General features: G+C 37.4%; 1 long non-coding RNA gene across 1 annotated transcript in view; it reads left to right on the plus strand.

Annotated features, from left to right (window-relative positions):
• The window catches only part of LOC119869085, a 112,927-nt gene extending 97,830 nt beyond the window's left edge, over positions 1–15,097 (plus strand). Inside the window, exon 3 of the long non-coding RNA XR_005370020.1 lies at positions 14,812–15,097. This is a non-coding gene — a long non-coding RNA (uncharacterized LOC119869085). The remainder of the gene's footprint in view (positions 1–14,811) is intronic.
• The last annotated feature ends 593 nt before the right edge of the window (positions 15,098–15,690 follow it).

Consider the following 15,690-nt stretch of genomic DNA (forward strand, 5'->3'; position numbering starts at 1 on the left):
TCCAAACTGCTGCTCCTACAGGATGGTTTCTTAATAAGGGACATAATAGGCCCATTCTATCACATAATGATAGAATTGTACATTTGTATTTTGTTAGAAAAAGATTAGTAAATAAAGCCTAACCAATTATCAGATACTGAAGATACTTTAAGTACTTATGGTTGGGTTTAGAAAAATGTCCCCAAATGCTGATGGGATCTGGAGAACTTTTGATCGCTATTATTGACAAGATGGATTAGGAAGGGTTTTTAATGAGACAATGTAATTTAAGAAAATGCTTTTTTTCCCATATGTTTAAGGAATACAAAAATGAACACCTGCTTTAAGAATACCAGAGAATTGATATGAGTGCTCTGATAGTTCTAAAACTGAGGCACTTGGGGTGCATGGCTGGCTCAGTCAGTAGAGCACAATATACTCTTGATCATGGGATTGTGAGTTTGAGCTCCACATTGGGTGTAGAGATTATTAAAAAACAAACAAACAAACAAAAAAACACAAATGCTAACAAATCCACCATAAATTTAAAAAAAAAATAAAACAACCTGAGACATATTTAAGAATTTAAGAATTTTTAAAAACAATTACGTCTAATCATACTGAGGAGATAAAGAGGTTCTAGGTATTTATGATCCACAAATGTGCTATTTTCCAACTATGTTTTCTCTCTCAGAGATCTGTCAAATAGAAGATAAGTATTTATTATTGAATTTAAAGATCTTTATTTTATTTTTAAATAAAAATAAAATTTTTCATGTTATGAAACAAGTCCTACAAACAGTACCAAATATCAAACAATGGAAAAACTATGTAGAGAAAGAGTAAGTCCTTTTCCCAACTTCCTCACTCCTCATTGACAATGATTCTTTTTTTTTTTTTTTTTTCACCTTGTATCTTTGATAAACAGCTTGGGTGGATGAATGAGTAGATTATGTTATATTCAAGCAAATATTTATTAAGCACTGGCTATGTGTCACACATTATGCTTGGTTCTGGGAATGCTATGAAAAAGGCCACTTAAGAATATGCCCTCAATGAATTTCTGGAATAAGTAGGGAGAGAGGGCTAGTAATGAATGAGTATTCTCCTGAGAGTGAGAAGTATTAGGGTGGGGGAAGTACACGTTGCTTGTTAGCATCAGCAGTGGTCCCTAACTTTCCTTAGAGGGTTGTAAAAGGCGTCCCTAGGGAAATGATATGTACACTGAAACTTGAAGAAGAAAGGCCATGGCTTTAACACATTCTGTCATCTATTTTAGGCTTTGGAGGCAGAAAAGATGCCGTGTGGTCATATTTAAGTAGTTCCTGTGATTTAGCACTTATTTCTGTCAGATATATCCGAGCACATTTAGCATTATTAGGCTTTGAAGTGATTTAGTTTAGTTTTTTTTTTTTTTTTAAAGGCTTAAGCTTTCAGAAGTGAAAATTCTTAATTTGTGGTTAAAAATAAATAGCTGCAAAAAAGCTAAATCAAGATAAATAAATGTATGTGTGGCATTTAAAATATGAGGAAATAATACCAAATGAGACCAAATGAACTCTAGCTACAGTATGAAGGATTTAGATTGAATATTATTGAGAGCTACCAGGAAGACATTCTTAAATCATTTGTTCCGCCAATGTTATTGAAGGCCTACCATAGGTCAGGTGTATGTGAGGAATTTAAGATTTGTTGCTAATTTCTCATTATTCTTTGAAAAATGAGAATCTTGTCCACTGTTAAAACTTACCCACTGTTAAAGTCTTTAATGTCCCTCATAAAATGCTGGTTTGACTGGGATTTTTTAGAGAGCAAGATCTAGACTTTTTGTCACAACGTCCAAGGGCAATCGCCAAAGTGCTGAATGTTTGGCTGAAGAACAGGATATTTATGAGGGCGCATAAGTGCTTTGTTTTGGTGGTGAAGTGTATTGGGTTGTAAATTTTAGGAAAAAACTCACGTAAGGAACATCTGTTTATTGTCAGGGAACTTCCTGTTACCTTGGCTGCCACTGTCTTTGTTCAGGCGCTACCCATTTCTTGCCTAGATCACGACAGTGTAAGCATATCCAGTTTTCCTCCCTTTAATCTCGTCCTTTTTTAATATATATTCCACTCTGGATATATATATATATATATATATATATATATATATATATATCTGCCCAATATATATATATATATGGATATATATATATCTGCCCAAGTGACCTTTTAAAAGCATGCCCCTCTCCTGTTTAAGGATCTTTAATCCGCTGTTTTGAGGATTACAATCCGCTTTCACAAACAAGGTGCGGCATCATTTGACTTTTCTCTTTTCAAAGTTTTTGTCTCGCTACCGGTTTATACTTTTACTTAGCCAGATGCATTCTTTGCAGTTCCACGAAGAGCACGTGCATCCCTGGGCCTGTCCTCGCTGCCTTGCTGGCATAACCTCCATGTTGTTTCCTACTCTGTGAACGGTTAGTGTTACCATCCTAGGCTGAGGTAGGTTGCCTTTCTCTATTTCTATTTGGTTCCCATCATGCCTTCCTTGTTCATAGGTCTAGGAGAGTACCAGCTTCACTGGGTTGAATCTCCTTTTTCTCTGTCCTAATACAACATGAGTTCTTTGAGGTCAGGGACTGTGTCTTGTTCATCTTTATAGACAAAGAGCTTAACATGATTTCTGGTAAGTGAAAGGAATATGATAAATGTGACTGATGAGAAACAAGTTTTATTTTTTGACACTGTTCATCCGGTTAATATAGTAGGTAAAAATACCTGCTTTCCTACATTTGTTTGAAAGTATCAGGTTATTATTTGAAAGCATTCTCTTCCTAACTTTATTACCAAAAATTCTGGAGACTATATTTGAGGGTTACAGTTCAAACATTAATAGAGTGCAGATGGTATAGTTCATTGGTTAAGAAGATGATCACTGGAGTCTGAGTGTGTGTAGTTGAATCTTGGATCTTTAACTTATTAACTGTGAATCTGAACAAATGACATCTGTAATGCCTTGGTTTTCCCATCTATAGAATAACAGTGCCCATACATAGGAGTGTTGCAGGATTAATTGGGATCATCTTTGTTAAACACTTAAGGTATCTGGAAGAGAGCTAGAATTTTTGTTTTTAAGATTTGTTTATTTATTTATTTGAGAAATACAGAGAGCAGAGGAAGGTGGAAAGGGAGAAGGAGAGGATCCCAAGCAGACTCCCTGGTGAGTGTGGAGCCTGATACGGAGCTCCATCCCAGGACACTGAGATCATGACCTGAGTCAAAATCACAAGTTAGATTCTTAACCGACTGAGCCACCCAGGCATCCCAGAGAACAAGAATTTTAAATAAATGTTAGATATTATTATTTTGTTAGATATTATTATTTTGTGGCTCTGCTCTTTCTGTCCTGGGCTCTGCTGATGGTCTTTGTAACAGATGGGAGCCTAAAGCAAGGTGGTAAGTACTGAACAGAGGGAGATCAAAAGATGATAAAGGCATGACCCCTTCTCACCAACTTACAAAGTAAACATTAATTATTTCTCATAAGGAACCAAGAGACAATCCATTCTAAGCATCTAGAAGAGGAGATATTAACCTTAGTTAGGACAGGAATTTTTAACCCTAGCACTGTTAGCCTCTTGAAATGAGTAATAATTTATCAAGGGAGGTTGGCTTGTATATTGTAGGGTATTTAGCAACATTTCTGGCCTCTACCAAGTAGATGCCAATAGCTTATCCCTTGCTGTGAAAACCAAAAATATTGGCAAACATTGCCACCCCACACCTCACTGGGGGAGAATAAAATCCTTCTCATTTAAGATCCATTGAGCTATGGGAATCTGGGGAAAACATTATCTGGATATGCAGGAATCTGTGTGGTGAAGTCAGACCAACTGTGAAGGTAATTTTCAAATGAATAGCAAAGATCAGAAAAGTCTTTGAAAATTCACCTTTGGGATACCTTGAAAAATCTGATTGATCTTTATCTGTCTAAAGTGAATTAGGTGTTCAGTTTGAGGGAGGGACAGATTACCCAAGGCTTATTATTAACATTTGCCACTTCCAGAAGGTGATAGATCATCTAGTGCATTCTCAATACATCAAAAGAGTAAACATTAATGATAGGCTTGAAGATGCAAAACATGGCTCCTGAAACTATGGAACTTTTTAACTAAACTCTTTAAAGACAAAGATTATATTTTATAAGACAAATTTATAAGAGACATTAAAAATCACAAGATGGATATGACTATATTTATTAATTAAGATTTTATTTATTTATTTGAGAGAAAGAAAGTGAGAGAGAGAATGAGCATGAGCAGGGGGAGGGGCAGAGGGAGAAGCAGGTTCTCTGCTGAGCAGGGAGCCCGATGAAGGGCTCTGATCCCAGGACTCTGAGATCATGACTTGAGCTGAAGGCAGATGCTTAATGGAGCCACCCAGGTGCCCCTAGGTATGACTATATGTAAAGAATAATTCAAGACAAAAAGAAAGGCACTTTCATCACTTTATGAACACAAAACTCACTAGGAATTTAAGGAAGAAGGGAACTTAACAGGCCCACCAGTAGAGAAAGGCTTTCCCCAGAATGCTGGATAAACAGATCCCTGAAAATAAGTGGTATTTAGGTGAGAAAGATGGCAGATTTCAGGCTAATAAGTCCTGAACAAAGCCACGAAGCTAGAAGTTCTCTTCTCTCTAAAAATGATTTTCAGAGAATCATGTTTACACATCTGTAGGAAAGTTTCAGTTTCCAAAGCTGTTTCTTTCTCTTTTTTTCCCCTCAGATTCCCATTGCTTTGGTTATATGTGTTATGATAAAGATATCCTTTTTTTCTTAACAGCTCCCAAGGATTCTGGGTAACTTTTGGGGTCACATTAATAAATAAAAGAGAACATGACATCACACACAGTGACGTGCCATGTATATTTTCACACTTTACTTTCCTAGAGTATATAAATAGAGGTGCATAGGAGTGGCAATCATCAGCAAAGCAAATCAACAGATAAATTTACACCACAGATTAACCAAATCATCTCCTGGCAACCCAAATCCTCTCTCTTTCTCTGAAATTTAAGTCAAAGTAATACTCTTTTACTCCACAGCAGTGAAGACCATGCCAAATGAAAAAATGTGAAAACATTCAAAGGAACATATATTAAAAAATCTTTTACAGGTTTTTTGCTCCATCATCCTTTGAACAAAAAGTTCTATGTAGCACACTGTTCTAATTTGCAATGTTTCATGTCCAGTATTCCCTAATTTAGAATGCTAAAATTGATTCATGTGTTCCCACAGAAGTAATCACGAATCATTTTTGTAATCTGTGGGCATGTTTGTGTGAGTGTGCTTGATTAATAGAGAGAGAGTGAGAGAGGGAAAAACAAAATCCCTCCATATTCAGAGGTCAAATCATGCTCAGAGGTTGAGACCTCTTAACTGAAGACTGAAGTAATTCTACTGATAATTTGGACCTGAAATTTCACATTCTGGGATTCACTTTCCAGCAAGAACAAAGGTATCGCATTTACAGTAATATTTAAATCTTGATAGTCTATGCTCCAGTTTCTTGAAGAAAAGGAAATCAGTCTTTTCCTTTCAGGAAGTCTGCCTCCCTAAAGGCTAAAAATAAATCATCATCTGTGTTATCAAATGTTTGCTGTGTCCTATTAACTGAGGCTCTGGATAACATTATTTTTCTTCTAGGAGATGGAACCCCCAGAAGGAGAGGATTTTTTTTTTTTTTTTTCATATTCTCAGTACCAAAGACTGTAGTGGTCAATGCCATCCGCTGTGTGGTCTGGTCTCAACGTCCCTGTCCGGGACTGACCACTGCCACTTGGCAGCCTGTAGGTCATTGGACTGCTGCTATCCTGTTGGACTACTGGCAGTGAAGGGGAAGTGTAGATATAATGCATCTAAAACTCTCATGACCCAGAGCTGTGTCCATAATATGCTAATTGTCATTGGATGATGATGACCAAGAGGGCTTTAACGTTCAGCTCGGCAAGACTAAACTGTAGACAGACTTCTTGTCTGTAGGCTACTGGACAACCTTTTCTTAGACCGTTTACTTTAGCAAATTTGTAATTATGAATTCTTTCTTTGCTCCTTTGAGATGTAAATCTTTTTAAAGTCTTGCCAATTTTGTTTCTCAAGGACCCGTTTGTAAAAAAGATTCATTTTAGGAGAGAAGGGTGGAGGGAGAGAGAAACTTTAACAGACTTGGAGCTCAGTGAGGAGCCCTATGCCAGGCTCAATCTCATGACTCTGAGGTCAGGACCCATGCCCAACCAAGAGTTGGCGCTTAACTGACTGAGTCACAGACATGCCCCTCTCAAGGACCCTTCGAAATGTATTTATCAATGAAGATAGTGCTTCTTAGTCATATCTTAGTCTCTGTGGGAGGGTAGGTGTCTCACTTGATGCTTCAAGTTGCATCACTACTTCCTCTCATCAAAATAGGAGAGGTTTATTTTGCCTTGGGAAATAGCCAATTAGAAAACTTATATGACCTATGAGTTCCTCCTCCTCCTAGTTCCTCCTAATGGCATTGAGCACTATAGTCTTTGGTATGGGGGAAATGAAAAAAAAAATTCCTCTCCTTCTGGGGGGTCCCATCTCCTAGAAAAAAAATGTTATCCAGAGCCTCAGTTAATAGGACATAGCAAACATTTGATAACGCAGGAGGAATGGTAGCATCGTACTTTTCTGTAAGTTCACCCAGAGCTTAATTCATACCCTTTCTTTCAGCAGAGTTGGTTCAGACTGACTTCTGGACTCTCCTATTGCAATAGCCTTCAATAAAGTCTTTGCTTGTTTAATTTTGTTCAGTGAGGTTTTTGCTTTGACAATGGTGATGATCGTTTTCTCCGGTTTAAAGATTAGGAGCTCAGAGAATGGTGGCACCAGTGGAAATAAATAGAGGACTGTGAAGAGATACTCCTTTGATGAGGGAACTTGTTGAATTCAGACATTTGAGACTTAAACTGGCGATTGACATTCAGGTTGAAGAAGTGACCCTGGAGCATTGATAGTACAAAAACTTGAGAGACAGTCAGTATGGGAGTGATGTTTAAAGTTCTGATGGTGTGTTGTTTCTCTGAAGGAGCAGGCATGGAGAGAGGAGCAGAAGTGCTAGGATGGGAGCTGCCAGGAAAGAAGAATAAAAGGGTCCTCAATAAACAACAGAAACAAAAATGGAGGGGAAAAAAAAAAAAAAAAAAAGCTTGGTTTTTAACTGAAAGGCCATGGGTCAGCTCATAAAAGAGTGTTACATGACTAGAACGGTGATAAAAAGAATTTTAAAAGGGGAATGTATAGTAAAGAACAGGTTCAGAAATTGTATACAAATCACTTGAGATTTGGACAAAGGAGAGAAGTAGAAAGTTGGAATAAAATACTTTTTCCTAAACTGGATAAGACTAAAGCATTTATTAAAGGTAGACAAAACAAAACAAAACAACACAAGAGAGACAGGTAATCAAGACACTGGATAGTTGCTTTTGGCAGGCCACCTTGTCCTTTAAGTGAAGGCTTTGAGTGTGTGTGTGTTGAATGCTAACTTTGTTAGCAGTATTTCCTTTGTTTTTTTTTTTTTTTAAAGATTTTATTTATTTATTCATGAGAGACACACAGAGAGAGGCAGAGACACAGGCAGAGGGAGAAGCAGGCTCCATGTAGGGAGCCGATGTGGGACTTGATCCTGGGACTCCAGGATCACACCCTGAGCCAAAGGCCGATGCTCAACTGCTGAGCCACCCCAGTCATCCCAGCAGTATTTCCTCTGGTGAAAATAAATTTCTATCTTAAAAATTATTTTTTGGAGTTGGTTGCATTTTCTTTTTAGTAGTAAATTGAAAAAGAAAGGTCAGGTAAATTTGTATGGCTTCATTTTCTTTTTTTAAAGAAGAATTCTACCTAATTGAGGATAAGGTTTCTTCCAGGTCAGTGAATCTGATGGTATTTCAGGGGCAAATGGCCTATTGCAGAAAACTAATGGCAAAGTATTTGTTTTACAAAGGAAAGGCTTCATATCACTTAAGAAAACAAGAGGAAGTAGGTAAATAACATTTTTTCCCCTGAATTTTTGACTTGTAAAAGCATAGTAGAAGTGAAGATAATATATTATGTACTATTTGAAAGTCATTTTGAATTGGTCTATCTGAGCATCTGCCAGGCACTTTTAATTCACTTAATACATGACTTCTGTGAGGGAAAGGATCATTACAATTCCCACTTTACTGACAAAGAAACTGGCAGATTAAGTAACTTTCCCAGAATTGCTTTCCTTGGCAGTAGAGATTAGAATCCAGACAACCTAGTGCCAAAACCTATGTACACTTTATTTGATGGCTTCTTGTAGTGTAGACAAAAAAATAGATGTTGCAAGTTCCTTTTTTTTTTAATTTATTTTTATCATTTATTTATTATTATTTTTTGTTGTTGTTGCAAGTTCCTAAATGGGATTCTCCTCTTCAAAGTTTATCTAGGAACAATACATTTGAGAGAAACTGGTTCAAATTAGATGTTACACGTTATTTTAAAAATGTTTCCCTCATGCTTTGGATGTTTCCCTTTTTGAATGTTTTACTTATAAAGATGTGGAAAAAAAACTATTTTTGTAGCACCTGATATAAGAATATATTCATTGGGCAAGACTAGTTTCATGGAGAAAATAAATATCCTCTACTTTCATTTTCCTGATGAGAAGCTCCAAAAAATTTATTTGGTTGATGAGAATATATAACCATTCAGGAGTGTAGCAAAATTCAATGTAATTCAATGTAATATTGAATTTATCATTAATTACAGGTGTGTGTGTGTGTATGTGTGCACATATGTATCTGTGCTCTCAGGACCAATAGTCTATGTAACACCTTTGTGGGAATTGGATAAAGATGCCCTCCTTACATGGATGGATTAGAGAACACACCCAGCCAAGCAAGAAAAGCCTGGTGGTCCTGTGAACTCTAAATCCACAGTGTCTGGCTTCCAGTTGTGGCTCAGCCTCATCATTGTGAAATGGCTTTGGTAAACTGGCTTCTCTACTTCTATCTCTCCATCTACAAATTAGGGACTTTCAGAGTTTTCCCTACAGGTAAATATGTGTATTAATTGAGATGTTAAGATGAATGTCTAGCCCAGAGCAATATCTGACATTTTTTAGAAGTAGTTTTTTCTACTTGCTTTTTATGTAGATGAAAACAAAAACCAACTTATTGATACTTTTCTCATTCACGATATTCTGTCTTTATCATCACTAGACATACTTTTTGAATAATTTAAAGCAGTTATTCAGGGTTCAATAGCTTGGATCTCAAGTTGAGACCTAGCACTCTGTTTTTTGTGTTTGATACCGTCATAGAAAATTTCATCTCAGTCTAGCGCTACGCATCACAGAGTATCAGGACAATTTTTTTTCTCATTCTTTTGAGTGTAGGTTGGTGATTTCTACAGTGTAATTATTTTATGTGTTACTTTCTAAAAGGCTGTTTAAAATGTTTGTGTACAACTACATCCAATGTTTCTTATTGTGAATCCATACCCAAGGAATAATTAATAAATCTGTGAAATTTCTCTTTTTCTTTTCATGAAGAATTTCTCCCATTTCTTTTCCTCTTATACTTCTGAAAAATTATGCACAATGGGAATATTTCTCTGATGTAGACCACGTTGTGAAGGTGTCAGCTTGTGATTCAAATACTCAGCCTCCCCATTCTTGTCCCCTTTTACTCATTACAGACTCCCTCCCCTACTTTTTGGATCCAATGCCCCAATTCTTGCCCATTTTCCTGTGCTTTCTCACTTTTAAGTTCTTTTAATGTGATGGCTGATAATTTATACTTTACTACAAATGAATTACAATGACTTCATTTATACTGGAAACCACTTAATTGGGGGTGGATGACCATGTTTGGGTGGGAGAGACTTGGAATGACAAGGAGAAGTTTAAGGGCAAGATGCCCCTTGTATCTCCCTTTTACCCTTTTACCCCAGTAAGAGACTCTCCAAAGAGAGTGTTGGTTTTTCATTGACAAATGGCCCAAAATATTGCACTGAGTGTATTTAAATAGGCAAAGAAGACTCTGTTTAAGACTATTGATATAAGGGAGAAAGATGGAATTTGACCTGAAGGCAACAGGACAGCTGGGCATTTATAGTGAATGGATAATGTGAAGGAATCACTGGATTGAAAATACTAAGAGGAATTTGGTTAGGCATCAAAGATTGGAGGAATTTTCACTAAACTAGCTTAGCAAGATTCTTGCTAAAATTAGGCTCAGTTGACCATGGGCAAGTCTTTGCTGAGAAGAGGGCTCAGAGAAGCCTGACTAAAGCTTAGTCAGAAAAGGAGTTCTTGTCAAAGAGTAGAGGTTAATGATGAAGGACTGAGGAAAGATGGATGATATAATTTCCAACTTTCTTTAGCCAAAAATGTTGGTGTTTGAAGCTCTCCTATTCCTTCTCTACAATGGTAATAGCTTATCATTTTTATAGTCCAGGTATGCCTCTCTCTCTCTTTTTTTTTTTTTAAGATTTATTTCTTGGGGTGTCTGGGTGGCCCAGCTCAGGTCATGATTCCAGGATCCTGGGATTGAACCCTATGTTGGGTTTCCTGCTTGGTGGGGGTCTGCTTCTTCTCCCTATGTGCTCTCTCTTTTTCAAGTAAATAAATAAAAATCTAATATATATATATATATATATATATGGATTTATTTATTTATTTATTTATTTATTTATTTATTTATTTATTTAATATTGGGAGTCATAACGAGGGGAGGAGCAGAGGAGAAGATTGGGGAGCCTGATGTTGGGCTCAATCCCAGGACTTTGAGACTATGACCTGAGCTGACGTCAGACGCTTAACTGGCTTTGAAATCCTCATCTGCTTCTGAACTCTTTATATATTTGTAAATGCTATTCAGATATCCCAAAGAAAATCATGATGAGATTCAGAAAGCATCTCCTTGAAGTGAGGATGCAGAGAGGCACACTGTAATTGCATTCCTGGCTTTTGAGCAAATACCTATTAGTGTCCCAATGTATGTATACTCCATTGCATAAAAGGACAGGAAAATAGGTTAACATTGGGGAAAAATAAAAATACTGAAGAACTAATCACTTAAAAGAAGAAAAAGGTTGTTAAAATTTGGATTGTCATGGAAAGTAATCCCAAATTCCAAATTGGTTACTGTCTGCTTCATTTTGTATGTAAAGAATCATGAGCTTCAAGGAGGATGGATCCTGGAATCTGCTTTGTAAATAACTAAATGTGGGATTCTCATGGTCCCACACTCACTCAAACTAGCAAATCACTGCCCTGGGAAATGTAAAATCTTTTTTTTCTTTTTAAACTTTAATGATAATGTACTTTGTCTCTGATTTAATAAAAATGGCTTGAATTGATAGAGCTAGATTGGCTAAACGAAGGAACAAAACATGTATACTCAGATTAAGCTTTGCATCTCAGAGAAATAAGAGTAAATTCCATTTATGTAATTTTGAAAGTGCTCCTCTCTCCTTTTCTTTCTCTCTTCTTTCATTCCTGAAGAACAGCCAAGAAATGACTTCAATTTGCCCACCTGAAAAGCTGAGTTACAATCTGGAGATTAACCATTTTGCTGAAATCACTATTTGCAGAAATATACAGCTCCTTAGCTGGGCGAAAGTGTTCTTGTCATGATGGAAGGCAGGTGTGACACAGCTGGAAGGGAAGGGTTGCCATGGTCACAGCAAAAGCCTTTAGATAGCTCAGATGCCTGAGAGTTGGCCTGCCTGGAACGTCTGATTCATAGCCCTGATGGATAACAGTCCCTAGGGAAGTTTGAGTGCTCAACACTGTGATATGCTTTCACTCCTTCATGGATTCAAGTTTGATCTGACAAAATAATCTTGGAACATGCGATGTTACCCGCGTGTTTTCAAGTCCAAGCGACAGATGTGGGTTAAGAATACTTATGGTGCTTGGAGTTTTTGAATACATTTGTCACTCTCACTTGTTGCTTCAGAATGGACATAATGCAGACTTTGGAATTTGCTTCTGGAGTCCAGATTACCAGGGTTTCAACACAGGCCATGCTATTTTTTTAGTGTGCCTGATTCTGAGCAATCTATTTCGCTTTTCTGTGCCTCATTTTCACTTCCACAAAGTGGAATGGTAGTACCTTTTCATAGAGGTTTTTCAGAAGGATTAAATGAGATGATGCAAGTGGAGCATTTGAAACTGTGCTTGGCACATACACAGTGAGTGCTCTTTAAATGTTAATACTTTCTAAAGTGAGCAACAAATTGAGCTATTCAGTTTCTCATGAAGGACTTCATTTTTAAAGTGTTTAAACATATTCAATTCCTAAATTTTAGAGATTCTAAAATATATGGAACTCAGCTGAGAGTGTGTGCACATGTGTGTGCATGTGGTAGGTGCCAGGAGAGAGTAAGCAATGTAAATCCAGGCACTGGCCATTTGCCTCCATGGTATTAACGATGGATGGGGAAGAAATAAAGTCACAGATAAGGAATACTAGCTTCCCTCTCAAACTTGTATCTTCTGTAAGTTCTCAGTGTTATGTTATATCCTTTATATTCCACTGCAGGAGGGGGATGAAATGAGGCTGATTTGGGGAAGACACAGTTCTGGTGTCATATTTATGTCTTTGTAAGGTTGTCTAAGAAGAGTTTAATTTCTATGACCCATTTCCTCATTAGGATGATGAAGAAAAAGGAACACAGGTAGGGTGGGCACAATATGACTTATTAAGAATCTAAATTTTTGTTGTATAGGGGCAGCCTGGGTGGCTCAGCGGTTTAGTGCAGCTTTTGGCCCAGGGTGTGGTCCTGGAGACCTGGGATCGAGTCCCACGTTGGGCTCCCTGCATGGAGCCTGCTTCTCCCTCTGCCTGTGTCTCTGCCTCTCTCTCTCTCTGTGTGTCTTTCATGAATAAATAAAATCTTAAAATAATTTTTTTCTTATGTATAGTATGAGAGGAGACTAAGGGTCTCCATTGGATTTTGTGGGAAGACTTTGAGTTAAGAAGAGGGGCACTCACTAACAATTTTTCTCTCTTTCTCAAAAGAGATTAGGTCTATCAAGCCAAGAAGTTGTTCTTTATCCTACAAATTGTATTTCAGCTGAGCGGGAATGACGAGAACATAGTCATCAGTAGACTTAAAAGTGATCCACTAAATCAGTCAGGAAGGAGCATGGGGGAAGTAGAAATTGATATATACAGAGTTCATTTTCTTCCAGATTGGCAAGTATTACTCTTGTTCTTTTCTTGTCATATAATCTGCCTGTTTTTCAGTTCTCCTATCTCTTCTTCACATATTGGAAGAGTAGAGCAGTACTGGCCCATGTCAGATTTTTACACAACACTATTACTACGTGCCTTTTGACTTTATCCAAGCATAACTGTAAACCTTGTCTGTAAGACACAGATATATTATTACCAAAGGTTTTTTTGCATAAATTTATATTAAGTAATTTAAAATATCTGGATATTTTAAAACTTAATTCTCAGTGGCTACTATATATTTCTTCCTATCTGTGCAGCTGGACCCCAGCAGATTCTAAGCCAAGCGTGGGTGATTGTCTAGTGAAGCTGAAGAAATGACCCAGAGACACTGAGTAAGACATAGATTTTTGGGAGAACTTACATACAGGGAGTCCAGGGAAGGCAGACTGGACAAAGCATCTGCTGCCAGGATCTACCTGCAGCAAGGTTTTACAGGATAGTAACTTAGCCTAGCAACTATCTATATAGCTTTTACCCTCCTTGCATGGCCAGCTTTCCAGGAGTCAAGCCCTGCCATCCAGACGCCATTCCTTACAAACAACAGGCTCTGGGCCTACCACCCCCAGAGCCCTTGACCTTGGACACTGAACAATACGTTTTTCTATACGTTTTGCTTGATGGGAGTGCAGAGAGAGGACGGGATCTCTACATTTTCATGACAATGATTAGTGGGAGCATTTATTCAGGGTGTTTGTACAAAACAGACTTCCATGTACCATACAATATCCTGAAAGCCATAGTGCCAAAGTATCAGTGAAGATGAAAATATCAGTAGTAAAAAAACTGTGGGATTCTTATACTTTTAGTTCTATATTCTTTTTTTTTTTTTAAATTGGAATTCCATCCAAGCTTCAAATGATGTTTTATTCCTCCTACCTGTTTCATTGTTTGTTGTCCTTGAATTAATTTTGCTCTTCTAATTCCAAGCAGACAGAACCTGTTTATTTTAACAATGTGGCCCCACTCTCCTTCTGGCTATAGTAGAAGATAGAATTGTGGGGCACCTGGGTGGTGCAGTCAGATAAGTATTTAGCCCTTGGTCATGATCTCAGGGTCTTGAGATAGAGCTGAGTCAGCTCCATGCTCAGCGGAGTCAGCCTAAGACTCTCTTTCCCTCTCCCTCTGCCCCTCTCCCACCTCATGCTCTCTCTCTCTCTCTCAAATAAATAAATAAATTTTATAAAAAGATGCAGTTGTGTGTGTGTGTGTGTGTGTGTGTGTGTGTGTGTTAGCTGGGGTTTGTTACTTCTTAGGGACTCAATCCTACCCTGAGCCAGGGAATACTTCAATGAGATAGCCTTGTTTACCTTCTCATTTGAGATTTTTTTTTTTTTTCATTTTTTAGAATTTTCTGGCTTCATGAGGGTTGGGATGGATATAGAAAGCAAGTGATGACGTCCAAAGAGGCACCATGTATTTACTAACTATATATTGAGTAAAAATGGTCATGTCTGAGGATTAAAGAGGATGTTTTTTAGCTTCAAATATTTAGCTACTTCTTGAATATGTAGATAACAAATTGGTTCCTAAGAATGTATTATTTGCTCCACAGGTTCAGAGATCAATGGGAATATGCAAATGTTAAGACAAAATCCAGAGCTGCGAGGTCAAGCTCTAAATGTCACCATCAATCACTATGGTCTGAAGTCTTCACCGGGTGTAAAAGGTGCCCTACAGACTGAAATGTGTAGGGAGAGCTGTTTTTGTTATTAAGATTCTGCTTTTGGGGCACCTGGGTGGCTCAGTTGGTTAAGCGTCTGTCTTCTGTTTAATCGTGATCCCAGGGTTCTGGGATAGAGTCCAGGGTCAGGCTCCCTCTTCCTCTGTCCCTCCCCTGCTCTTGCTCTCTGTCTCACTCACTCACTCTCAAATAAATAAATAAATAAATAAATAAATAAATATTCTGCCGTCTGCTACTTGTACTAGTTCTTGGTAAAAAGATTTTATATACTCCTATAGACATAACATTTCAGTCCCAGTTAGGAATAAAAAAAGAGCATTTTCATAGATTCATTGGGAGGCAATTGACATACAATAAACTTTTCATTTTAGCCAGTGTAAAATTTTATAGATTTTGACACCAATAAAACCATCACCACAACCAAGAAAATGAATATATCTGACATCCTCTGAAAGTTTCCTTGTGCCCTTTGTGATTCCTCTCTCCAGGCCAACACTCCACTCTCCTTAAGGCAACTGACCACAAGTCCGTTTTCTGTCAACATATATTAGCTTGCACTTTTTTTTGAGTTTTATACAAAGAGAGTCATACGGTATGCACTCTACTTTGGATTCTTTCCTTCAGCATAATTTTGAAAATCATAGATGTTATGTATATTAATAGTTTATTTCTTTTTATTGCTGAGCAGTATTATTTGGCTATATACATCTGTCCATTTACCTTTTGATTAACTTTTGAATTGTTTCTGGT

The sequence above is a fragment of the Canis lupus genome, chromosome 15 (assembly GCF_011100685.1).
Source record: "Canis lupus familiaris isolate Mischka breed German Shepherd chromosome 15, alternate assembly UU_Cfam_GSD_1.0, whole genome shotgun sequence".
Classification (NCBI taxonomy): Eukaryota; Metazoa; Chordata; class Mammalia; order Carnivora; family Canidae; genus Canis; species Canis lupus.